General features: G+C 50.9%; 7 non-coding genes across 7 annotated transcripts; all 7 read right to left on the bottom strand.

Annotated features, from left to right (window-relative positions):
• Positions 1-3067: 3067 nt before the first annotated feature.
• LOC114674642 (5S ribosomal RNA) lies at positions 3068-3186 on the bottom strand. Its single transcript, XR_003725759.1, has one exon. It is a non-coding gene; the product is annotated as a 5S ribosomal RNA (ribosomal RNA).
• Positions 3187-6046: 2860 nt separating this feature from the next.
• Positions 6047-6165, bottom strand: LOC114674882 (5S ribosomal RNA). Its single transcript, XR_003725970.1, has one exon. It is a non-coding gene; the product is annotated as a 5S ribosomal RNA (ribosomal RNA).
• Positions 6166-10549: 4384 nt separating this feature from the next.
• LOC114674638 (5S ribosomal RNA) lies at positions 10550-10668 on the bottom strand. Its single transcript, XR_003725754.1, has one exon. It is a non-coding gene; the product is annotated as a 5S ribosomal RNA (ribosomal RNA).
• A 2840-nt stretch (positions 10669-13508) lies between these two features.
• On the bottom strand, positions 13509-13627 carry LOC114674637 (5S ribosomal RNA). The gene has a single exon (XR_003725753.1). It is a non-coding gene; the product is annotated as a 5S ribosomal RNA (ribosomal RNA).
• Positions 13628-18008: 4381 nt separating this feature from the next.
• LOC144338905 (5S ribosomal RNA) lies at positions 18009-18127 on the bottom strand. Its single transcript, XR_013413301.1, has one exon. It is a non-coding gene; the product is annotated as a 5S ribosomal RNA (ribosomal RNA).
• A 2846-nt stretch (positions 18128-20973) lies between these two features.
• Positions 20974-21092, bottom strand: LOC144338904 (5S ribosomal RNA). The gene has a single exon (XR_013413300.1). It is a non-coding gene; the product is annotated as a 5S ribosomal RNA (ribosomal RNA).
• Positions 21093-23950: 2858 nt separating this feature from the next.
• Positions 23951-24069, bottom strand: LOC114675922 (5S ribosomal RNA). Its single transcript, XR_003726782.1, has one exon. It is a non-coding gene; the product is annotated as a 5S ribosomal RNA (ribosomal RNA).
• Between the last annotated feature and the right edge of the window lie 1192 nt (positions 24070-25261).

Here is a 25261-nt window from a genome sequence, read left to right as displayed (position 1 = left end):
AAAACCTGGGCATTAAAAAAGTTAGGCCGCTGTATCCTCAGGGTTTGCGCTCTGTGAAGACTGTATTTTCAATCTGCCTTTGGTTACAGATGCAGAATTAATGAAATCAGAGGACCTACTGTACTTATTGAAAACAATTCCTGTATAAGTGCACCCTTGCAGTTCAAACCCATGTTGTTCAAGGCTCAGCTGTACTCAGAAATGAATGAAAATGAAAACACAGCATAGCCAAACTTTGGGATGCAGTGAAAGCAGTGCTAACAGGGAAATTTATAGTGTGAAATGCTTACATGAAAAAAACCTAAAGAAAGCCAGGCGTCGCGGTTAATGCCTGTAATCCCAGCACTTTGGGAGGCTGAGGTGAGCCAATCACCTGAGGTCAGGAGTTCGAGACTAGCCTGAACAACAGGGAGAAACCCTGTCTCTGCTGAAAATACAAAATTAGCCGGTTGTGGTGGCAGGCGCCTGTAATCCCAGCGACTTGGGAGGCTGAAGCAAGAGAATTGCTTAAACCTGGGAGGCAGAGGTTGCAGTGAGCCGAGATCGCACCATTGCACTCCAGCCTGGGCAACAAGAGCGAGACTCCCTCTCAAAAGAAAACAAAACAAAAAACACCCAAAGGACCTCAAATTAGCAATCTAAATTTACAATTTAGGCACTAGAAAAGAACAAATTAAACCCTAGGAAGGAAAGAAAGAAAGATTAATTCAGAAATAAATAAAACAGAAAATACAAAAATGGAGAAAATCAACAAAACTGAAAGTTGGTTTTTTAAAAGATCAAATTGACAAACTTTATGGAGTGACTAAGAAAAAAAGAGAGAATACTCAAATTACGAAAATCAGAAATGGAAGTGGGGACATTACTATTGGATCCAGTCAAAATGAAAACGATTGGCAGGGTGAAGTGGCTCACACCTATAATCCCAGCACTTTGGGAGGCCGAGGCATGCAGATCACTTGAGGTTAGGAGTTCAAGACTAACCTGGCCAACATGGTGAAACCATCTCTACTAAAAATACAAAAAAAATTAGCCGGGTGTGGTGGTAGGCCCCTGTAATCCCAGCTACTCGGGAGGTTCAGGCAGGTGAATCACTTTAGCTCAGGAGTTCAAGACCAGCCTGGGAGATATGGTCAAACCCGGTCTTTACAAAAAAAAAAAAAAAAAGATAAAAAGGAAAGAAAAAAATAAATTAAAGAAAGAAAGAAAGAAAGAAGAAAATTCAGCCCATCTTGATGGCAAAAGCCTGTTGTCCCAGCTACTGAGGAGGCTGAGGTAGGAGGATCGCTTGAACCTGGGAGGTGGAGGTTGTAATGAGCCTAGATCACACCACTGCACTCTAGCCTAGGTGACAGATGAGATCCTGTCTCAAAGAAATAAATGAATAGGATTGTAAGAGAGTGCTAAGAACAATTGTACACCAACATATTGGATAACTTGGATGAAATGGATAAATTCCTAGGAACATGAACCCTACCAAGACTAAATCACAAAGAAAGTGAAAATCTGAATAGACTAGTAACTAGTAAGGAGACTGAATCAGTAACCCAATATCTCCTGCCAAAAAAAAAAAAAAAAAAAAAAAAAAAAAAGCCTTGGACTTGACTTCTCTATCAAATATTTAGAGAACGAATAGTAATCCTTGTTAATCCTGCCAAAACCTTGAAGAGGAGGGAGTATTCCCTAACTCATTCTATGAGGCTACAATTGCCCTGATACCAAAGCAAGACAAAGATTTTACAAGAGAAAACTGTAGAATAATATCCCATATGAAGATCGATGCCTAAAACTCCTCACCATATCCTAAGACTGTGAGGTGAAATTCATCACAGAAAAGGAAAGCCAAGCAGAAGCCTAAAACTATACCCCTAGTCTGACCGGGCGCTGGTGACTCACGCCTGTAATCCTAGCACTTTGGGTATCCTAGCACTTTGGGAAAGTGGGTGGATCGCCTGAAGTTGGGAGTTCCAGACCAAGACCAAGCTAACCAACATGGAGAAGCCCCGTCTCTACTAAAAATACAAAATTAGCCAGGTGTGGTGGTGCATGCCTGTAATCCCAGCTACTCAGGAGGCTGAGGCAGGAGAATGGCGTGAACCCGGGAGGCGGAGCTTGCAGTGGGCCCAGATCTTGCCACTGCACTCCAGGTTGGGTGACAGAGTGAGACTCCGTCTGGAAGAAAAAGGAAAGAAAGAAAGAAACCAAGTAGGAAAGAAAGAAAGAAAGAAAGAAAGAAAGAAAGAAAGAAAGAAAGAAAGAAAGAAAGAAAGAAAGAAAGAAAGAAAGAAAGAAAGAGAGAAAGAAAGAGAGAAAGAAAGAAAGAGAGAAAGAGTGAGAGAGAAAGAGAGAGAGAGAGAAAGAAAGAGAGAGAAAGAAACAAGGGAAAGATAGTAAGGGAAGAAAAAGAAAAGAATGAAAGTAAGAAGGAAAGAAAGAAAGGAAGAAAGAGGCAAAGACCGAAGAAAGCATGAAACAAAGAAAGAAAGAAAGAAAGAAAGGAAGAGAAAGGAAGAAAGTGAGAAAGAAAGAAAAGCAAGAGAAAAGGAAAGAATGAAATAAAGAAAGAGAAAGAGACAGAGAGATAGGAGAAAGAAAGAAAGAAGGAAAGAAAAGAAAAGAGAAAGAAAGAAAACAAAGATAGCAAGGGAAGAAAAAGAAAAGAAGGAAAGAAAGAGAGAAAGAGCGAGAAAGAGAGAGAGAGAGAAAGAAGGAAAGAAAGAAAGAAAACAAAGAGAGAAAGAAAGAAGGAAGGAAAGAAAGAAAGAGTGATAGAGAGATAGAGAGGAAGGAAGAAAGGAAGGAAGGAAGGAAGAAAGAGAAAGAGAGAGAGACAAAGAAAGAAAGGAAAGATAGCAAGGGAAGAAACAGAAAAGAATGAAAGTAAGAAGGAAAGCAAAAGAGAGAGAAAGAGCGAGATAGAAAGAGGGAGAGATAGAAAGAAAGAAGGAAAGAAAGAAAGGAAAGAAAGAGAGAAAGAAGGAAAGAAAGAAGGAAAGAAGAGTGAGTGAGAGAAGGGAAGAAAGGAAGGTAGAAAAGAAAGAAAGAAAGAGAAGAAAGCAAGCCAAAAAGCCTACAGCACCCGGTATTCCCAGGCGGTCTCCCATCCAAGTACTAACCAGGCCCGACCCTGCTTAGCTTCCGAGATCAGACGAGATCGGGCGCGTTCAGGGTGGTATGGCCGTAGACGCCGGCAGAGGCGCCTGGCTGCCCCAAGAGCCCGGCCCAGCCATGCCCGCCGGCTTCCAGCCCGCACCGCCAGCCCGGGGTCGCCGGGCTCGGATCGGGACCCCCGAGCCGCTCGCCCGCGGCCTTCCCCCGGCTGCCGAGCTCCCGAGCTTCCACCACGTCGGGCCCGCTCGGAACAGGGAGTGCTCCGAGGCGTCTGGGCCCAGGGCCCACGATCCTGGGACCCCGGCGGGTCCTCCGCCCTGTCGTGGAGGTATTCTTTTGGATCCCTGGCCGCTGGGGAGCTCCTGCGAGGCCCCCTCTTGGCCCACCCCCCCAGAGGCGTCAGGGCTGGCCAAGGGCGAACAGCCGGCCCAGCCGCGCCTGGCCTTTTTCTCACAACGCCCCCACCACGGTCGCTTGTCCCGACCAAGACCCGGCCGGTGGGCAAGAGGGCGTGGGGGCTGGGGTGTTGGGGGATGGCCCTGCTTTGCCCCGGGCTGGCACTAGAGCCGGCAGCCTGATCCCCGGCGAGAGGGGCTGAGAGAAACCCAGAAACACCCCACCACCACCAGCAGCAAATCCACAGCCCCACACACAGACACACCCGGGCGCTCGCGCGCGGGAACCCACACACGCGCGCGCGCTCACACACAGACACACACACACACACACACACACACACACACACACACACACGCACACACACACACGTGCACACAGAAACGGCTTGAAGGAGAGCAAGGAAGAGATAGATGGAGAGATTGAAACCGAGGGAGGGAGAGAGACAGCGATCGAGAGAGACAGGGGAGGTGGAGAGGGAAAGAGACAGAGAGGCAGAGATAGAGAGAGGGACAGAGAGAGCGAGAAAGACAGACAGAGAGGGAGAGACAGAGGAAAGGCGACAGAAATAGCGCGAGGTGCAGGGGCAAACCCAGAAGAGAGAGGGGCAGGGAGCTAGAGAGCGAGAGCGATAGAGCCTTGGAGAGGGAGCGCCCTGCTCCCGTAGGCAGGGCCCTTTTGAGCAGGCCGGGATAGGGTGGAGGGGGCTTGGGCTGGGCCAGAACAGGGTGGCCAGGCCGTCCATGCGAGAGGAGCAACGGAGCGCTGAGACGGGTTTTGTCTTGGATTAATTGCTTGCTTTGGGGGTGGGTTTCGTAGGCTCCTTCCTGTGTTGGCACCTCCCTGTGCTCTTGGTGCGGTGCGGTGGGCCCCTTGATTTGCAGAGTGCGCCCGCCCTTTTGGCGGGAGCCGTGGCACCGGGCGTGCCCACGGGGCCCGAGGCCTGGGTCTCTGGCGTGTCCTCGGGACTGGAGTTTACACGAAGTTGGTGGCAATGGGAATCCGGGTGCACAGGGACTGTTTTCCTGGTTGCTGGCGAAGCAATGTCCTTCCCCCGGATAAAGCAGCCCCTGCGTTCTGGAGCGGAGGTCTCGGCTGGCGTCTGTGGCACCCGCTGGCCCTGCCCGCCCCTTCCCCCGGTTTGGAAGGTTGCGGCGGCGCCCGCCCGGTGAATGGATTGAATCGCCTGTGCGTTCCGGGAGCGGGAAGGCGCCGGGAACGGCAGGGAACCCGCGCCTGCGCCTTTGGGGTCCGGCCTCCTGCCCTCCAGGGCTGGAGCCGGGCTCCTGGCCGGGCGGCGGCGAGGCGGAAGCGGTGGGATGCTGCTGCCCGGTGGTGCTTTGGTGGCGGACCCCCAGGAGGAGGTCCCCGGCTGCGGCGGGGGTGTAGGCGGGCGACAAGGGGGGAGCAGAGTCCGGGGAGGTTGGGAAGCATGGCGATAGTAGGGGCAAGGGAGGGAGAGGGGAAGCCACAAAAGCCTACAGCAGGCCGGGCGCGGTGGATCACGCCTGTAGTCCCAGCACTTTGGGAGGCCGAGGCGGGTGGATCACGACGTCAGGAGATCCAGACCAGCCTGGCTAACACGGTGAAACCCCGTCTCCACTAAAACGACAAAACATGAGCCGGGCGTGGTGGCGGGCGCCTGTAGTCCCAGCTGTTTGGGAGGCTGAGGCAGGAGAATGGCGTGAACCCGGGAGGCGGAGCTTGCAGTGAGCCGAGATCTTGCCACTGCACTCCAGGCTGGGTGACAGCGAGACTCCGTCTGGAAGAAAAAGGAAAGACAGAAAGAAAGAAGGAAAGAAAGAAAGAAGGAAGGAAAGAAAGAAAGAAGGAAGGAAGGAAGGAAGGAAGGAAGGAAAGAAAGAAAGAAAGAAAGAAAGAAAGAAAGAAAGAAAGAAAGAAAGAAAGAAAGAAAGGAAGGAAAGAAAGAAAGGAGCAAAGAGAAGAAAGAAAGAAAGAAAGAGAAAGGAAGAAAAGAAAGTGAGAAAGAAAAGCAAGAAAGAAGGAAAGAACGAAATAAAGAAAGAGAAAGAGAGAGAAAGAAAGAGACAGAGAGATAGGAGAAAGAAAGAAAGAAGGAAAGCAAGAAAGAAGAAAGAACGAGAAGAAAGAAAAGGAAGATAGCAAGGGAAGAAAAGAAAAGAATGAAAGAAAGAAGGAAAGAAAGAAAGAGCAAGCAAGAGAGAGGGAGAGAGAAAGAAAGAAGGAAAGAAAGGAGGAAGGATAGAAAGAAAGATAGAGAGGTAGAAAGAAAGAAAGAAGGAAAGACAGCAGAACGAAAGAAAGAAAGAGAGAGAGACAAAGAAAGAAAGGAAAGATAGCAAGGGAAGAAACAGAAAAGAATGAAAGTAAGAAGGAAAGCAAAAGAGAGAGAAAGAGCGAGATAGAAAGAGGGAGAGATAGAAAGAAAGAAGGAAAGAAAGAAAGAAAGGAAAGAAAGAGAGAAAGAAGGAAAGAAAGAAGGAAAGAAGAGTGAGTGAGAGAAGGGAAGAAAGGAAGGTAGAAAAGAAAGAAAGAAAGAGAAGAAAGCAAGCCAAAAAGCCTACAGCACCCGGTATTCCCAGGCGGTCTCCCATCCAAGTACTAACCAGGCCCGACCCTGCTTAGCTTCCGAGATCAGACGAGATCGGGCGCGTTCAGGGTGGTATGGCCGTAGACGCCGGCAGAGGCGCCTGGCTGCCCCAAGAGCCCGGCCCAGCCATGCCCGCCGGCTTCCAGCCCGCACCGCCAGCCCGGGGTCGTCGTGCTCGGATCGGGATCCCGGAGCCTCTTCGCCTGCTGCCTCTCCCGGCTGCCGAGCTCCCGAGCTTCCACCACGTCGGGCCCGCTCGGAACAGGGAGTGCTCCGAGGCGTCAGGGCCCACAGCCCACGATCCTGGGACCCCGTCGGGTCCTCCGCCCTGTCGCGCAGGTATTCTTTGGGATCCCTGGCCGCTCAGGAATCCTGCGAGGGCCCCTCTTGCCCCCTCACCCAGAGTCGTCGAGGCTGGCGAAGGGCGAACAGCGTATTATCAAATGTCTTCTCTGACCACAACAAAATCGAGTTAAAAATCAATAACACAAGGAAAACTGATAAACTGACCTGTTTTCTTTTTGGAAAGTACAGAACACACTGCTATGGTCTGAATGTCCCCCAAAATTTATATGCTGAAATTTATTTGCCAATATGATAGTATTAAGAGGTGGGCACTGGCCTGGGGTGGTGGCTAACGCTGTCATCCCAGCACTTTGGAAGGGAAAGGCAGTCAGATTGTTCGAGCCCAGGAGTTCAAGACCAGCCAGGGCAAAATGGCAAAACTTGTCTCTAGAAAAAACACCAAATTCGGTGGGCGTGGTGGTGCAGGCCTGTAGTCCCAGCTACTCAGGAGGCTGAAGCAGGAGGACTGGTTGAGCCTGGGAGGTCAAGGCTGCAGTGAGCCATGATCAGGCTACAGGCTACTGCACTGCCGTAGGGGCAATAGAATGAGACCCTGTCTCAAACAAAAAAAAGAAAAAGAAAAAAAAAAAAAAGGGTAAAAAGGTGGATTCTTTAGGAGGCGATTATCTCATGAGGGTAGAAGTCCTTATGGATGAAATTAGAGCCCTTAGAAAAGGACTTGAGTGGGTTCATTCCCTCCGTCTCCTCCGTGTGGGGACACAATGTTCTTCCCCTCTGAAAGATGAAGCAACGTTGTGTCATCTTGGAAGGAGAGACTGGGCCCTCCTTAGACACTGAATGGGCTGATGACTTGACCTTGGACACCCCAGCCTTGAGAACTGAGAGAAATAAATGTCTCTTTTTAATAAATTATCCAGTCTCAGGTATTTGAAGAGATTCAGATATTTGCTTAAACAACCAATGGGTTAAAGAAGAAACCACAAGAGAAATCAGAAAATACAGTTGGGTGTCAGTATCCACAGGGGATTGGTTCCAGGACCCCGTAAGTAGGCCAAAATCCACACAGAGTCAAGTCTTGCAGTTGGCCCTGTAAAACCTGGGCATTAAAAAAGTTAGGCCGCTGTATCCTCAGGGTTTGCGCTCTGTGAAGACTGTATTTTCAATCTGCCTTTGGTTACAGATGCAGAATTAATGAAATCAGAGGACCTACTGTACTTATTGAAAACAATTCCTGTATAAGTGCACCCTTGCAGTTCAAACCCATGTTGTTCAAGGCTCAGCTGTACTCAGAAATGAATGAAAATGAAAACACAGCATAGCCAAACTTTGGGATGCAGTGAAAGCAGTGCTAACAGGGAAATTTATAGTGTGAAATGCTTACATGAAAAAAACCTAAAGAAAGCCAGGCGTCGCGGTTAATGCCTGTAATCCCAGCACTTTGGGAGGCTGAGGTGAGCCAATCACCTGAGGTCAGGAGTTCGAGACTAGCCTGAACAACAGGGAGAAACCCTGTCTCTGCTGAAAATACAAAATTAGCCGGTTGTGGTGGCAGGCGCCTGTAATCCCAGCGACTTGGGAGGCTGAAGCAAGAGAATTGCTTAAACCTGGGAGGCAGAGGTTGCAGTGAGCCGAGATCGCACCATTGCACTCCAGCCTGGGCAACAAGAGCGAGACTCCCTCTCAAAAGAAAACAAAACAAAAAACACCCAAAGGACCTCAAATTAGCAATCTAAATTTACAATTTAGGCACTAGAAAAGAACAAATTAAACCCTAGGAAGGAAAGAAAGAAAGATTAATTCAGAAATAAATAAAACAGAAAATACAAAAATGGAGAAAATCAACAAAACTGAAAGTTGGTTTTTTAAAAGATCAAATTGACAAACTTTATGGAGTGACTAAGAAAAAAAGAGAGAATACTCAAATTACGAAAATCAGAAATGGAAGTGGGGACATTACTATTGGATCCAGTCAAAATGAAAACGATTGGCAGGGTGAAGTGGCTCACACCTATAATCCCAGCACTTTGGGAGGCCGAGGCATGCAGATCACTTGAGGTTAGGAGTTCAAGACTAACCTGGCCAACATGGTGAAACCATCTCTACTAAAAATACAAAAAAAATTAGCCGGGTGTGGTGGTAGGCCCCTGTAATCCCAGCTACTCGGGAGGTTCAGGCAGGTGAATCACTTTAGCTCAGGAGTTCAAGACCAGCCTGGGAGATATGGTCAAACCCGGTCTTTACAAAAAAAAAAAAAAAAAGATAAAAAGGAAAGAAAAAAATAAATTAAAGAAAGAAAGAAAGAAAGAAGAAAATTCAGCCCATCTTGATGGCAAAAGCCTGTTGTCCCAGCTACTGAGGAGGCTGAGGTAGGAGGATCGCTTGAACCTGGGAGGTGGAGGTTGTAATGAGCCTAGATCACACCACTGCACTCTAGCCTAGGTGACAGATGAGATCCTGTCTCAAAGAAATAAATGAATAGGATTGTAAGAGAGTGCTAAGAACAATTGTACACCAACATATTGGATAACTTGGATGAAATGGATAAATTCCTAGGAACATGAACCCTACCAAGACTAAATCACAAAGAAAGTGAAAATCTGAATAGACTAGTAACTAGTAAGGAGACTGAATCAGTAACCCAATATCTCCTGCCAAAAAAAAAAAAAAAAAAAAAAAAAAAAGCCTTGGACTTGACTTCTCTATCAAATATTTAGAGAACGAATAGTAATCCTTGTTAATCCTGCCAAAACCTTGAAGAGGAGGGAGTATTCCCTAACTCATTCTATGAGGCTACAATTGCCCTGATACCAAAGCAAGACAAAGATTTTACAAGAGAAAACTGTAGAATAATATCCCATATGAAGATCGATGCCTAAAACTCCTCACCATATCCTAAGACTGTGAGGTGAAATTCATCACAGAAAAGGAAAGCCAAGCAGAAGCCTAAAACTATACCCCTAGTCTGACCGGGCGCTGGTGACTCACGCCTGTAATCCTAGCACTTTGGGTATCCTAGCACTTTGGGAAAGTGGGTGGATCGCCTGAAGTTGGGAGTTCCAGACCAAGACCAAGCTAACCAACATGGAGAAGCCCCGTCTCTACTAAAAATACAAAATTAGCCAGGTGTGGTGGTGCATGCCTGTAATCCCAGCTACTCAGGAGGCTGAGGCAGGAGAATGGCGTGAACCCGGGAGGCGGAGCTTGCAGTGGGCCCAGATCTTGCCACTGCACTCCAGGTTGGGTGACAGAGTGAGACTCCGTCTGGAAGAAAAAGGAAAGAAAGAAAGAAACCAAGTAGGAAAGAAAGAAAGAAAGAAAGAAAGAAAGAAAGAAAGAAAGAAAGAAAGAAAGAAAGAAAGAAAGAAAGAAAGAAAGAAAGAAAGAAAGAGAGAAAGAAAGAGAGAAAGAAAGAAAGAGAGAAAGAGTGAGAGAGAAAGAGAGAGAGAGAGAAAGAAAGAGAGAGAAAGAAACAAGGGAAAGATAGTAAGGGAAGAAAAAGAAAAGAATGAAAGTAAGAAGGAAAGAAAGAAAGGAAGAAAGAGGCAAAGACCGAAGAAAGCATGAAACAAAGAAAGAAAGAAAGAAAGAAAGGAAGAGAAAGGAAGAAAGTGAGAAAGAAAGAAAAGCAAGAGAAAAGGAAAGAATGAAATAAAGAAAGAGAAAGAAAGAGACAGAGAGATAGGAGAAAGAAAGAAAGAAGGAAAGAAAAGAAAAGAGAAAGAAAGAAAACAAAGATAGCAAGGGAAGAAAAAGAAAAGAAGGAAAGAAAGAGAGAAAGAGCGAGAAAGAGAGAGAGAGAGAAAGAAGGAAAGAAAGAAAGAAAACAAAGAGAGAAAGAAAGAAGGAAGGAAAGAAAGAAAGAGTGATAGAGAGATAGAGAGGAAGGAAGAAAGGAAGGAAGGAAGGAAGAAAGAGAAAGAGAGAGAGACAAAGAAAGAAAGGAAAGATAGCAAGGGAAGAAACAGAAAAGAATGAAAGTAAGAAGGAAAGCAAAAGAGAGAGAAAGAGCGAGATAGAAAGAGGGAGAGATAGAAAGAAAGAAGGAAAGAAAGAAAGGAAAGAAAGAGAGAAAGAAGGAAAGAAAGAAGGAAAGAAGAGTGAGTGAGAGAAGGGAAGAAAGGAAGGTAGAAAAGAAAGAAAGAAAGAGAAGAAAGCAAGCCAAAAAGCCTACAGCACCCGGTATTCCCAGGCGGTCTCCCATCCAAGTACTAACCAGGCCCGACCCTGCTTAGCTTCCGAGATCAGACGAGATCGGGCGCGTTCAGGGTGGTATGGCCGTAGACGCCGGCAGAGGCGCCTGGCTGCCCCAAGAGCCCGGCCCAGCCATGCCCGCCGGCTTCCAGCCCGCACCGCCAGCCCGGGGTCGCCGGGCTCGGATCGGGACCCCCGAGCCGCTCGCCCGCGGCCTTCCCCCGGCTGCCGAGCTCCCGAGCTTCCACCACGTCGGGCCCGCTCGGAACAGGGAGTGCTCCGAGGCGTCTGGGCCCAGGGCCCACGATCCTGGGACCCCGGCGGGTCCTCCGCCCTGTCGTGGAGGTATTCTTTTGGATCCCTGGCCGCTGGGGAGCTCCTGCGAGGCCCCCTCTTGGCCCACCCCCCCAGAGGCGTCAGGGCTGGCCAAGGGCGAACAGCCGGCCCAGCCGCGCCTGGCCTTTTTCTCACAACGCCCCCACCACGGTCGCTTGTCCCGACCAAGACCCGGCCGGTGGGCAAGAGGGCGTGGGGGCTGGGGTGTTGGGGGATGGCCCTGCTTTGCCCCGGGCTGGCACTAGAGCCGGCAGCCTGATCCCCGGCGAGAGGGGCTGAGAGAAACCCAGAAACACCCCACCACCACCAGCAGCAAATCCACAGCCCCACACACAGACACACCCGGGCGCTCGCGCGCGGGAACCCACACACGCGCGCGCGCTCACACACAGACACACACACACACACACACACACACACACACACACACACACGCACACACACACACGTGCACACAGAAACGGCTTGAAGGAGAGCAAGGAAGAGATAGATGGAGAGATTGAAACCGAGGGAGGGAGAGAGACAGCGATCGAGAGAGACAGGGGAGGTGGAGAGGGAAAGAGACAGAGAGGCAGAGATAGAGAGAGGGACAGAGAGAGCGAGAAAGACAGACAGAGAGGGAGAGACAGAGGAAAGGCGACAGAAATAGCGCGAGGTGCAGGGGCAAACCCAGAAGAGAGAGGGGCAGGGAGCTAGAGAGCGAGAGCGATAGAGCCTTGGAGAGGGAGCGCCCTGCTCCCGTAGGCAGGGCCCTTTTGAGCAGGCCGGGATAGGGTGGAGGGGGCTTGGGCTGGGCCAGAACAGGGTGGCCAGGCCGTCCATGCGAGAGGAGCAACGGAGCGCTGAGACGGGTTTTGTCTTGGATTAATTGCTTGCTTTGGGGGTGGGTTTCGTAGGCTCCTTCCTGTGTTGGCACCTCCCTGTGCTCTTGGTGCGGTGCGGTGGGCCCCTTGATTTGCAGAGTGCGCCCGCCCTTTTGGCGGGAGCCGTGGCACCGGGCGTGCCCACGGGGCCCGAGGCCTGGGTCTCTGGCGTGTCCTCGGGACTGGAGTTTACACGAAGTTGGTGGCAATGGGAATCCGGGTGCACAGGGACTGTTTTCCTGGTTGCTGGCGAAGCAATGTCCTTCCCCCGGATAAAGCAGCCCCTGCGTTCTGGAGCGGAGGTCTCGGCTGGCGTCTGTGGCACCCGCTGGCCCTGCCCGCCCCTTCCCCCGGTTTGGAAGGTTGCGGCGGCGCCCGCCCGGTGAATGGATTGAATCGCCTGTGCGTTCCGGGAGCGGGAAGGCGCCGGGAACGGCAGGGAACCCGCGCCTGCGCCTTTGGGGTCCGGCCTCCTGCCCTCCAGGGCTGGAGCCGGGCTCCTGGCCGGGCGGCGGCGAGGCGGAAGCGGTGGGATGCTGCTGCCCGGTGGTGCTTTGGTGGCGGACCCCCAGGAGGAGGTCCCCGGCTGCGGCGGGGGTGTAGGCGGGCGACAAGGGGGGAGCAGAGTCCGGGGAGGTTGGGAAGCATGGCGATAGTAGGGGCAAGGGAGGGAGAGGGGAAGCCACAAAAGCCTACAGCAGGCCGGGCGCGGTGGATCACGCCTGTAGTCCCAGCACTTTGGGAGGCCGAGGCGGGTGGATCACGACGTCAGGAGATCCAGACCAGCCTGGCTAACACGGTGAAACCCCGTCTCCACTAAAACGACAAAACATGAGCCGGGCGTGGTGGCGGGCGCCTGTAGTCCCAGCTGTTTGGGAGGCTGAGGCAGGAGAATGGCGTGAACCCGGGAGGCGGAGCTTGCAGTGAGCCGAGATCTTGCCACTGCACTCCAGGCTGGGTGACAGCGAGACTCCGTCTGGAAGAAAAAGGAAAGACAGAAAGAAAGAAGGAAAGAAAGAAAGAAGGAAGGAAAGAAAGAAAGAAGGAAGGAAGGAAGGAAGGAAGGAAAGAAAGAAAGAAAGAAAGAAAGAAAGAAAGAAAGAAAGAAAGGAAGGAAAGAAAGAAAGGAGCAAAGAGAAGAAAGAAAGAAAGAAAGAGAAAGGAAGAAAAGAAAGTGAGAAAGAAAAGCAAGAAAGAAGGAAAGAACGAAATAAAGAAAGAGAAAGAGAGAGAAAGAAAGAGACAGAGAGATAGGAGAAAGAAAGAAAGAAGGAAAGCAAGAAAGAAGAAAGAACGAGAAGAAAGAAAAGGAAGATAGCAAGGGAAGAAAAGAAAAGAATGAAAGAAAGAAGGAAAGAAAGAAAGAGCAAGCAAGAGAGAGGGAGAGAGAAAGAAAGAAGGAAAGAAAGGAGGAAGGATAGAAAGAAAGATAGAGAGGTAGAAAGAAAGAAAGAAGGAAAGACAGCAGAACGAAAGAAAGAAAGAGAGAGAGACAAAGAAAGAAAGGAAAGATAGCAAGGGAAGAAACAGAAAAGAATGAAAGTAAGAAGGAAAGCAAAAGAGAGAGAAAGAGCGAGATAGAAAGAGGGAGAGATAGAAAGAAAGAAGGAAAGAAAGAAAGAAAGGAAAGAAAGAGAGAAAGAAGGAAAGAAAGAAGGAAAGAAGAGTGAGTGAGAGAAGGGAAGAAAGGAAGGTAGAAAAGAAAGAAAGAAAGAGAAGAAAGCAAGCCAAAAAGCCTACAGCACCCGGTATTCCCAGGCGGTCTCCCATCCAAGTACTAACCAGGCCCGACCCTGCTTAGCTTCCGAGATCAGACGAGATCGGGCGCGTTCAGGGTGGTATGGCCGTAGACGCCGGCAGAGGCGCCTGGCTGCCCCAAGAGCCCGGCCCAGCCATGCCCGCCGGCTTCCAGCCCGCACCGCCAGCCCGGGGTCGTCGTGCTCGGATCGGGATCCCGGAGCCTCTTCGCCTGCTGCCTCTCCCGGCTGCCGAGCTCCCGAGCTTCCACCACGTCGGGCCCGCTCGGAACAGGGAGTGCTCCGAGGCGTCAGGGCCCACAGCCCACGATCCTGGGACCCCGTCGGGTCCTCCGCCCTGTCGCGCAGGTATTCTTTGGGATCCCTGGCCGCTCAGGAATCCTGCGAGGGCCCCTCTTGCCCCCTCACCCAGAGTCGTCGAGGCTGGCGAAGGGCGAACAGCGTATTATCAAATGTCTTCTCTGACCACAACAAAATCGAGTTAAAAATCAATAACACAAGGAAAACTGATAAACTGACCTGTTTTCTTTTTGGAAAGTACAGAACACACTGCTATGGTCTGAATGTCCCCCAAAATTTATATGCTGAAATTTATTTGCCAATATGATAGTATTAAGAGGTGGGCACTGGCCTGGGGTGGTGGCTAACGCTGTCATCCCAGCACTTTGGAAGGGAAAGGCAGTCAGATTGTTCGAGCCCAGGAGTTCAAGACCAGCCAGGGCAAAATGGCAAAACTTGTCTCTAGAAAAAACACCAAATTCGGTGGGCGTGGTGGTGCAGGCCTGTAGTCCCAGCTACTCAGGAGGCTGAAGCAGGAGGACTGGTTGAGCCTGGGAGGTCAAGGCTGCAGTGAGCCATGATCAGGCTACAGGCTACTGCACTGCCGTAGGGGCAATAGAATGAGACCCTGTCTCAAACAAAAAAAAGAAAAAGAAAAAAAAAAAAAAGGGTAAAAAGGTGGATTCTTTAGGAGGCGATTATCTCATGAGGGTAGAAGTCCTTATGGATGAAATTAGAGCCCTTAGAAAAGGACTTGAGTGGGTTCATTCCCTCCGTCTCCTCCGTGTGGGGACACAATGTTCTTCCCCTCTGAAAGATGAAGCAACGTTGTGTCATCTTGGAAGGAGAGACTGGGCCCTCCTTAGACACTGAATGGGCTGATGACTTGACCTTGGACACCCCAGCCTTGAGAACTGAGAGAAATAAATGTCTCTTTTTAATAAATTATCCAGTCTCAGGTATTTGAAGAGATTCAGATATTTGCTTAAACAACCAATGGGTTAAAGAAGAAACCACAAGAGAAATCAGAAAATACAGTTGGGTGTCAGTATCCACAGGGGATTGGTTCCAGGACCCCGTAAGTAGGCCAAAATCCACACAGAGTCAAGTCTTGCAGTTGGCCCTGTAAAACCTGGGCATTAAAAAAGTTAGGCCGCTGTATCCTCAGGGTTTGCGCTCTGTGAAGACTGTATTTTCAATCTGCCTTTGGTTACAGATGCAGAATTAATGAAATCAGAGGACCTACTGTACTTATTGAAAACAATTCCTGTATAAGTGCACCCTTGCAGTTCAAACCCATGTTGTTCAAGGCTCAGCTGTACTCAGAAATGAATGAAAATGAAAACACAGCATAGCCAAACTTTGGGATGCAGTGAAAGCAGTGCTAACAGGGAAATTTATAGTGTGAAATGCTTACATGAAAAAAACCTAAAGAAAGCCAGGCGTCGCGGTTAATGCCTGTAATCCCAGCACTTTGGGAGGCTGAGGTGAGCCAATCACCTGAGGTCAGGAGTTCGAGACTAGCCTGAACAACAGGGAGAAACCCTGTCTCTGCTGAAAATACAAAATTAGCCGGTTGTGGTGGCAGGCGCCTGTAATCCCAGCGACTTGGGAGGCTGAAGCAAGAGAATTGCTTAAACCTGGGAGGCAGAGGTTGCAGTGAGCCGAGATCGCACCATTGCACTCCAGCCTGGGCAACAAGAGCGAGACTCCCTCTCAAAAGAAAACAAAACAAAAAACACCCAAAGGACCTCAAATTAGCAATCTAAATTTACAATTTAGGCACTAGAAAAGAACAAATTAAACCCTAGGAAGGAAAGAAAGAAAGATTAATTCAGAAATAAATAAAACAGAAAATACAAAAATGGAGAAAATCAACAAAACTGAAAGTTGGTTTTTTAAAAGATCAAATTGACAAACTTTATGGAGTGACTAAGAAAAAAAGAGAGAATACTCAAATTACGAAAATCAGAAATGGAAGTGGGGACATTACTATTGGATCCAGTCAAAATGAAAACGATTGGCAGGGTGAAGTGGCTCACACCTATAATCCCAGCACTTTGGGAGGCCGAGGCATGCAGATCACTTGAGGTTAGGAGTTCAAGACTAACCTGGCCAACATGGTGAAACCATCTCTACTAAAAATACAAAAAAAATTAGCCGGGTGTGGTGGTAGGCCCCTGTAATCCCAGCTACTCGGGAGGTTCAGGCAGGTGAATCACTTTAGCTCAGGAGTTCAAGACCAGCCTGGGAGATATGGTCAAACCCGGTCTTTACAAAAAAAAAAAAAAAAAGATAAAAAGGAAAGAAAAAAATAAATTAAAGAAAGAAAGAAAGAAAGAAGAAAATTCAGCCCATCTTGATGGCAAAAGCCTGTTGTCCCAGCTACTGAGGAGGCTGAGGTAGGAGGATCGCTTGAACCTGGGAGGTGGAGGTTGTAATGAGCCTAGATCACACCACTGCACTCTAGCCTAGGTGACAGATGAGATCCTGTCTCAAAGAAATAAATGAATAGGATTGTAAGAGAGTGCTAAGAACAATTGTACACCAACATATTGGATAACTTGGATGAAATGGATAAATTCCTAGGAACATGAACCCTACCAAGACTAAATCACAAAGAAAGTGAAAATCTGAATAGACTAGTAACTAGTAAGGAGACTGAATCAGTAACCCAATATCTCCTGCCAAAAAAAAAAAAAAAAAAAAAAAAAAAAAGCCTTGGACTTGACTTCTCTATCAAATATTTAGAGAACGAATAGTAATCCTTGTTAATCCTGCCAAAACCTTGAAGAGGAGGGAGTATTCCCTAACTCATTCTATGAGGCTACAATTGCCCTGATACCAAAGCAAGACAAAGATTTTACAAGAGAAAACTGTAGAATAATATCCCATATGAAGATCGATGCCTAAAACTCCTCACCATATCCTAAGACTGTGAGGTGAAATTCATCACAGAAAAGGAAAGCCAAGCAGAAGCCTAAAACTATACCCCTAGTCTGACCGGGCGCTGGTGACTCACGCCTGTAATCCTAGCACTTTGGGTATCCTAGCACTTTGGGAAAGTGGGTGGATCGCCTGAAGTTGGGAGTTCCAGACCAAGACCAAGCTAACCAACATGGAGAAGCCCCGTCTCTACTAAAAATACAAAATTAGCCAGGTGTGGTGGTGCATGCCTGTAATCCCAGCTACTCAGGAGGCTGAGGCAGGAGAATGGCGTGAACCCGGGAGGCGGAGCTTGCAGTGGGCCCAGATCTTGCCACTGCACTCCAGGTTGGGTGACAGAGTGAGACTCCGTCTGGAAGAAAAAGGAAAGAAAGAAAGAAACCAAGTAGGAAAGAAAGAAAGAAAGAAAGAAAGAAAGAAAGAAAGAAAGAAAGAAAGAAAGAAAGAAAGAAAGAAAGAAAGAAAGAAAGAAAGAAAGAGAGAAAGAAAGAGAGAAAGAAAGAAAGAGAGAAAGAGTGAGAGAGAAAGAGAGAGAGAGAGAAAGAAAGAGAGAGAAAGAAACAAGGGAAAGATAGTAAGGGAAGAAAAAGAAAAGAATGAAAGTAAGAAGGAAAGAAAGAAAGGAAGAAAGAGGCAAAGACCGAAGAAAGCATGAAACAAAGAAAGAAAGAAAGAAAGAAAGGAAGAGAAAGGAAGAAAGTGAGAAAGAAAGAAAAGCAAGAGAAAAGGAAAGAATGAAATAAAGAAAGAGAAAGAAAGAGACAGAGAGATAGGAGAAAGAAAGAAAGAAGGAAAGAAAAGAAAAGAGAAAGAAAGAAAACAAAGATAGCAAGGGAAGAAAAAGAAAAGAAGGAAAGAAAGAGAGAAAGAGCGAGAAAGAGAGAGAGAGAGAAAGAAGGAAAGAAAGAAAGAAAACAAAGAGAGAAAGAAAGAAGGAAGGAAAGAAAGAAAGAGTGATAGAGAGATAGAGAGGAAGGAAGAAAGGAAGGAAGGAAGGAAGAAAGAGAAAGAGAGAGAGACAAAGAAAGAAAGGAAAGATAGCAAGGGAAGAAACAGAAAAGAATGAAAGTAAGAAGGAAAGCAAAAGAGAGAGAAAGAGCGAGATAGAAAGAGGGAGAGATAGAAAGAAGGAAAGAAAGAAAGGAAAGAAAGAGAGAAAGAAGGAAAGAAAGAAGGAAAGAAGAGTGAGTGAGAGAAGGGAAGAAAGGAAGGTAGAAAAGAAAGAAAGAAAGAGAAGAAAGCAAGCCAAAAAGCCTACAGCACCCGGTATTCCCAGGCGGTCTCCCATCCAAGTACTAACCAGGCCCGACCCTGCTTAGCTTCCGAGATCAGACGAGATCGGGCGCGTTCAGGGTGGTATGGCCGTAGACGCCGGCAGAGGCGCCTGGCTGCCCCAAGAGCCCGGCCCAGCCATGCCCGCCGGCTTCCAGCCCGCACCGCCAGCCCGGGGTCGCCGGGCTCGGATCGGGACCCCCGAGCCGCTCGCCCGCGGCCTTCCCCCGGCTGCCGAGCTCCCGAGCTTCCACCACGTCGGGCCCGCTCGGAACAGGGAGTGCTCCGAGGCGTCTGGGCCCAGGGCCCACGATCCTGGGACCCCGGCGGGTCCTCCGCCCTGTCGTGGAGGTATTCTTTTGGATCCCTGGCCGCTGGGGAGCTCCTGCGAGGCCCCCTCTTGGCCCACCCCCCCAGAGGCGTCAGGGCTGGCCAAGGGCGAACAGCCGGCCCAGCCGCGCCTGGCCTTTTTCTCACAACGCCCCCACCACGGTCGCTTGTCCCGACCAAGACCCGGCCGGTGGGCAAGAGGGCGTGGGGGCTGGGGTGTTGGGGGATGGCCCTGCTTTGCCCCGGGCTGGCACTAGAGCCGGCAGCCTGATCCCCGGCGAGAGGGGCTGAGAGAAACCCAGAAACACCCCACCACCACCAGCAGCAAATCCACAGCCCCACACACAGACACACCCGGGCGCTCGCGCGCGGGAACCCACACACGCGCGCGCGCTCACACACAGACACACACGCACACACACACACACACACACACACACACACGCACACACACACACGTGCACACAGAAACGGCTTGAAGGAGAGCAAGGAAGAGATAGATGGAGAGATTGAAACCGAGGGAGGGAGAGAGACAGCGATCGAGAGAGACAGGGGAGGTGGAGAGGGAAAGAGACAGAGAGGCAGAGATAGAGAGAGGGACAGAGAGAGCGAGAAAGACAGACAGAGAGGGAGAGACAGAGGAAAGGCGACAGAAATAGCGCGAGGTGCAGGGGCAAACCCAGAAGAGAGAGGGGCAGGGAGCTAGAGAGCGAGAGCGATAGAGCCTTGGAGAGGGAGCGCCCTGCTCCCGTAGGCAGGGCCCTTTTGAGCAGGCCGGGATAGGGTGGAGGGGGCTTGGGCTGGGCCAGAACAGGGTGGCCAGGCCGTCCATGCGAGAGGAGCAACGGAGCGCTGAGACGGGTTTTGTCTTGGATTAATTGCTTGCTTTGGGGGTGGGTTTCGTAGGCTCCTTCCTGTGTTGGCACCTCCCTGTGCTCTTGGTGCGGTGCGGTGGGCCCCTTGATTTGCAGAGTGCGCCCGCCCTTTTGGCGGGAGCCGTGGCACCGGGCGTGCCCACGGGGCCCGAGGCCTGGGTCTCTGGCGTGTCCTCGGGACTGGAGTTTACACGAAGTTGGTGGCAATGGGAATCCGGGTGCACAGGGACTGTTTTCCTGGTTGCTGGCGAAGCAATGTCCTTCCCCCGGATAAAGCAGCCCCTGCGTTCTGGAGCGGAGGTCTCGGCTGGCGTCTGTGGCACCCGCTGGCCCTGCCCGCCCCTTCCCCCGGTTTGGAAGGTTGCGGCGGCGCCCGCCCGGTGAATGGATTGAATCGCCTGTGCGTTCCGGGAGCGGGAAGGCGCCGGGAACGGCAGGGAACCCGCGCCTGCGCCTTTGGGGTCCGGCCTCCTGCCCTCCAGGGCTGGAGCCGGGCTCCTGGCCGGGCGGCGGCGAGGCGGAAGCGGTGGGATGCTGCTGCCCGGTGGTGCTTTGGTGGCGGACCCCCAGGAGGAGGTCCCCGGCTGCGGCGGGGGTGTAGGCGGGCGACAAGGGGGGAGCAGAGTCCGGGGAGGTTGGGAAGCATGGCGATAGTAGGGGCAAGGGAGGGAGAGGGGAAGCCACAAAAGCCTACAGCAGGCCGGGCGCGGTGGATCACGCCTGTAGTCCCAGCACTTTGGGAGGCCGAGGCGGGTGGATCACGACGTCAGGAGATCCAGACCAGCCTGGCTAACACGGTGAAACCCCGTCTCCACTAAAACGACAAAACATGAGCCGGGCGTGGTGGCGGGCGCCTGTAGTCCCAGCTGTTTGGGAGGCTGAGGCAGGAGAATGGCGTGAACCCGGGAGGCGGAGCTTGCAGTGAGCCGAGATCTTGCCACTGCACTCCAGGCTGGGTGACAGCGAGACTCCGTCTGGAAGAAAAAGGAAAGACAGAAAGAAAGAAGGAAAGAAAGAAAGAAGGAAGGAAAGAAAGAAAGAAGGAAGGAAGGAAGGAAGGAAGGAAGGAAAGAAAGAAAGAAAGAAAGAAAGAAAGAAAGAAAGAAAGAAAGAAAGAAAGAAAGGAAAGAAAGAAAGGAGCAAAGAGAAGAAAGAAAGAAAGAAAGAGAAAGGAAGAAAAGAAAGTGAGAAAGAAAAGCAAGAAAGAAGGAAAGAACGAAATAAAGAAAGAGAAAGAGAGAGAAAGAAAGAGACAGAGAGATAGGAGAAAGAAAGAAAGAAGGAAAGCAAGAAAGAAGAAAGAACGAGAAGAAAGAAAAGGAAGATAGCAAGGGAAGAAAAGAAAAGAATGAAAGAAAGAAGGAAAGAAAGAAAGAGCAAGCAAGAGAGAGGGAGAGAGAAAGAAAGAAGGAAAGAAAGGAGGAAGGATAGAAAGAAAGATAGAGAGGTAGAAAGAAAGAAAGAAGGAAAGACAGCAGAACGAAAGAAAGAAAGAGAGAGAGACAAAGAAAGAAAGGAAAGATAGCAAGGGAAGAAACAGAAAAGAATGAAAGTAAGAAGGAAAGCAAAAGAGAGAGAAAGAGCGAGATAGAAAGAGGGAGAGATAGAAAGAAAGAAGGAAAGAAAGAAAGGAAAGAAAGAGAGAAAGAAGGAAAGAAAGAAGGAAAGAAGAGTGAGTGAGAGAAGGGAAGAAAGGAAGGTAGAAAAGAAAGAAAGAAAGAGAAGAAAGCAAGCCAAAAAGCCTACAGCACCCGGTATTCCCAGGCGGTCTCCCATCCAAGTACTAACCAGGCCCGACCCTGCTTAGCTTCCGAGATCAGACGAGATCGGGCGCGTTCAGGGTGGTATGGCCGTAGACGCCGGCAGAGGCGCCTGGCTGCCCCAAGAGCCCGGCCCAGCCATGCCCGCCGGCTTCCAGCCCGCACCGCCAGCCCGGGGTCGCCGGGCTCGGATCGGGACCCCCGAGCCGCTCGCCCGCGGCCTTCCCCCGGCTGCCGAGCTCCCGAGCTTCCACCACGTCGGGCCCGCTCGGAACAGGGAGTGCTCCGAGGCGTCTGGGCCCAGGGCCCACGATCCTGGGACCCCGGCGGGTCCTCCGCCCTGTCGTGGAGGTATTCTTTTGGATCCCTGGCCGCTGGGGAGCTCCTGCGAGGCCCCCTCTTGGCCCACCCCCCCAGAGGCGTCAGGGCTGGCCAAGGGCGAACAGCCGGCCCAGCCGCGCCTGGCCTTTTTCTCACAACGCCCCCACCACGGTCGCTTGTCCCGACCAAGACCCGGCCGGTGGGCAAGAGGGCGTGGGGGCTGGGGTGTTGGGGGATGGCCCTGCTTTGCCCCGGGCTGGCACTAGAGCCGGCAGCCTGATCCCCGGCGAGAGGGGCTGAGAGAAACCCAGAAACACCCCACCACCACCAGCAGCAAATCCACAGCCCCACACACAGACACACCCGGGCGCTCGCGCGCGGGAACCCACACACGCGCGCGCGCTCACACACAGACACACACGCACACACACACACACACACACACACACACACGCACACACACACACGTGCACACAGAAACGGCTTGAAGGAGAGCAAGGAAGAGATAGATGGAGAGATTGAAACCGAGGGAGGGAGAGAGACAGCGATCGAGAGAGACAGGGGAGGTGGAGAGGGAAAGAGACAGAGAGGCAGAGATAGAGAGAGGGACAGAGAGAGCGAGAAAGACAGACAGAGAGGGAGAGACAGAGGAAAGGCGACAGAAATAGCGCGAGGTGCAGGGGCAAACCCAGAAGAGAGAGGGGCAGGGAGCTAGAGAGCGAGAGCGATAGAGCCTTGGAGAGGGAGCGCCCTGCTCCCGTAGGCAGGGCCCTTTTGAGCAGGCCGGGATAGGGTGGAGGGGGCTTGGGCTGGGCCAGAACAGGGTGGCCAGGCCGTCCATGCGAGAGGAGCAACGGAGCGCTGAGACGGGTTTTGTCTTGGATTAATTGCTTGCTTTGGGGGTGGGTTTCGTAGGCTCCTTCCTGTGTTGGCACCTCCCTGTGCTCTTGGTGCGGTGCGGTGGGCCCCTTGATTTGCAGAGTGCGCCCGCCCTTTTGGCGGGAGCCGTGGCACCGGGCGTGCCCACGGGGCCCGAGGCCTGGGTCTCTGGCGTGTCCTCGGGACTGGAGTTTACACGAAGTTGGTGGCAATGGGAATCCGGGTGCACAGGGACTGTTTTCCTGGTTGCTGGCGAAGCAATGTCCTTCCCCCGGATAAAGCAGCCCCTGCGTTCTGGAGCGGAGGTCTCGGCTGGCGTCTGTGGCACCCGCTGGCCCTGCCCGCCCCTTCCCCCGGTTTGGAAGGTTGCGGCGGCGCCCGCCCGGTGAATGGATTGAATCGCCTGTGCGTTCCGGGAGCGGGAAGGCGCCGGGAACGGCAGGGAACCCGCGCCTGCGCCTTTGGGGTCCGGCCTCCTGCCCTCCAGGGCTGGAGCCGGGCTCCTGGCCGGGCGGCGGCGAGGCGGAAGAGGTGGGATGCTGCTGCCCGGTGGTGCTTTGGTGGCGGACCCCCAGGAGGAGGTCCCCGGCTGCGGCGGGGGTGTAGGCGGGCGACAAGGGGGGAGCAGAGTCCGGGGAGGTTGGGAAGCATGGCGATAGTAGGGGCAAGGGAGGGAGAGGGGAAGCCACAAAAGCCTACAGCAGGCCGGGCGCGGTGGATCACGCCTGTAGTCCCAGCACTTTGGGAGGCCGAGGCGGGTGGATCACGACGTCAGGAGATCCAGACCAGCCTGGCTAACACGGTGAAACCCCGTCTCCACTAAAACGACAAAACATGAGCCGGGCGTGGTGGCGGGCGCCTGTAGTCCCAGCTGTTTGGGAGGCTGAGGCAGGAGAATGGCGTGAACCCGGGAGGCGGAGCTTGCAGTGAGCCGAGATCTTGCCACTGCACTCCAGGCTGGGTGACAGCGAGACTCCGTCTGGAAGAAAAAGGAAAGACAGAAAGAAAGAAGGAAAGAAAGAAAGAAGGAAGGAAAGAAAGAAAGAAGGAAGGAAGGAAGGAAGGAAGGAAGGAAGGAAGGAAGGAAGGAAGGAAGGAAGGAAGGAAAGAAAGAAAGAAAGAAAGGAAGGAAAGAAAGAAAGGAGCAAAGAGAAGAAAGAAAGAAAGAAAGAAAGAGAAAGGAAGAAAAGAAAGTGAGAAAGAAAAGCAAGAAAGAAGGAAAGAACGAAATAAAGAAAGAGAAAGAGAGAGAAAGAAAGAGACAGAGAGATAGGAGAAAGAAAGAAGGAAAGCAAGAAAGAAGAAAGAACGAGAAGAAAGAAAAGGAAGATAGCAAGGGAAGAAAAGAAAAGAATGAAAGAAAGAAGGAAAGAAAGAAAGAGCAAGCAAGAGAGAGGGAGAGAGAAAGAAAGAAGGAAAGAAAGGAGGAAGGATAGAAAGAAAGATAGAGAGGTAGAAAGAAAGAAAGAAGGAAAGACAGCAGAACGAAAGAAAGAAAGAGAGAGAGACAAAGAAAGAAAGGAAAGATAGCAAGGGAAGAAACAGAAAAGAATGAAAGTAAGAAGGAAAGCAAAAGAGAGAGAAAGAGCGAGATAGAAAGAGGGAGAGATAGAAAGAAAGAAGGAAAGAAAGAAAGAAAGGAAAGAAAGAGAGAAAGAAGGAAAGAAAGAAAGAAAGAAAGAAAGAAGAGTGAGTGAGAGAAGGGAAGAAAGGAAGGTAGAAAAGAAAGAAAGAAAGAGAAGAAAGCAAGCCAAAAAGCCTACAGCACCCGGTATTCCCAGGCGGTCTCCCATCCAAGTACTAACCAGGCCCGACCCTGCTTAGCTTCCGAGATCAGACGAGATCGGGCGCGTTCAGGGTGGTATGGCCGTAGACGCCGGCAGAGGCGCCTGGCTGCCCCAAGAGCCCGGCCCAGCCATGCCCGCCGGCTTCCAGCCCGCACCGCCAGCCCGGGGTCGTCGTGCTCGGATCGGGATCCCGGAGCCTCTTCGCCTGCTGCCTCTCCCGGCTGCCGAGCTCCCGAGCTTCCACCACGTCGGGCCCGCTCGGAACAGGGAGTGCTCCGAGGCGTCAGGGCCCACAGCCCACGATCCTGGGACCCCGTCGGGTCCTCCGCCCTGTCGCGCAGGTATTCTTTGGGATCCCTGGCCGCTCAGGAATCCTGCGAGGGCCCCTCTTGCCCCCTCACCCAGAGTCGTCGAGGCTGGCGAAGGGCGAACAGCGTATTATCAAATGTCTTCTCTGACCACAACAAAATCGAGTTAAAAATCAATAACACAAGGAAAACTGATAAACTGACCTGTTTTCTTTTTGGAAAGTACAGAACACACTGCTATGGTCTGAATGTCCCCCAAAATTTATATGCTGAAATTTATTTGCCAATATGATAGTATTAAGAGGTGGGCACTGGCCTGGGGTGGTGGCTAACGCTGTCATCCCAGCACTTTGGAAGGGAAAGGCAGTCAGATTGTTCGAGCCCAGGAGTTCAAGACCAGCCAGGGCAAAATGGCAAAACTTGTCTCTAGAAAAAACACCAAATTCGGTGGGCGTGGTGGTGCAGGCCTGTAGTCCCAGCTACTCAGGAGGCTGAAGCAGGAGGACTGGTTGAGCCTGGGAGGTCAAGGCTGCAGTGAGCCATGATCAGGCTACAGGCTACTGCACTGCCGTAGGGGCAATAGAATGAGACCCTGTCTCAAACAAAAAAAAGAAAAAGAAAAAAAAAAAAAGGGTAAAAAGGTGGATTCTTTAGGAGGCGATTATCTCATGAGGGTAGAAGTCCTTATGGATGAAATTAGAGCCCTTAGAAAAGGACTTGAGTGGGTTCATTCCCTCCGTCTCCTCCGTGTGGGGACACAATGTTCTTCCCCTCTGAAAGATGAAGCAACGTTGTGTCATCTTGGAAGGAGAGACTGGGCCCTCCTTAGACACTGAATGGGCTGATGACTTGACCTTGGACACCCCAGCCTTGAGAACTGAGAGAAATAAATGTCTCTTTTTAATAAATTATCCAGTCTCAGGTATTTGAAGAGATTCAGATATTTGCTTAAACAACCAATGGGTTAAAGAA

This window comes from Macaca mulatta, chromosome 1 (genome assembly GCF_049350105.2).
Source record: "Macaca mulatta isolate MMU2019108-1 chromosome 1, T2T-MMU8v2.0, whole genome shotgun sequence".
Classification (NCBI taxonomy): domain Eukaryota; kingdom Metazoa; phylum Chordata; class Mammalia; order Primates; family Cercopithecidae; genus Macaca; species Macaca mulatta.
This window is presented reverse-complemented; position numbering and strand designations above follow the sequence as displayed.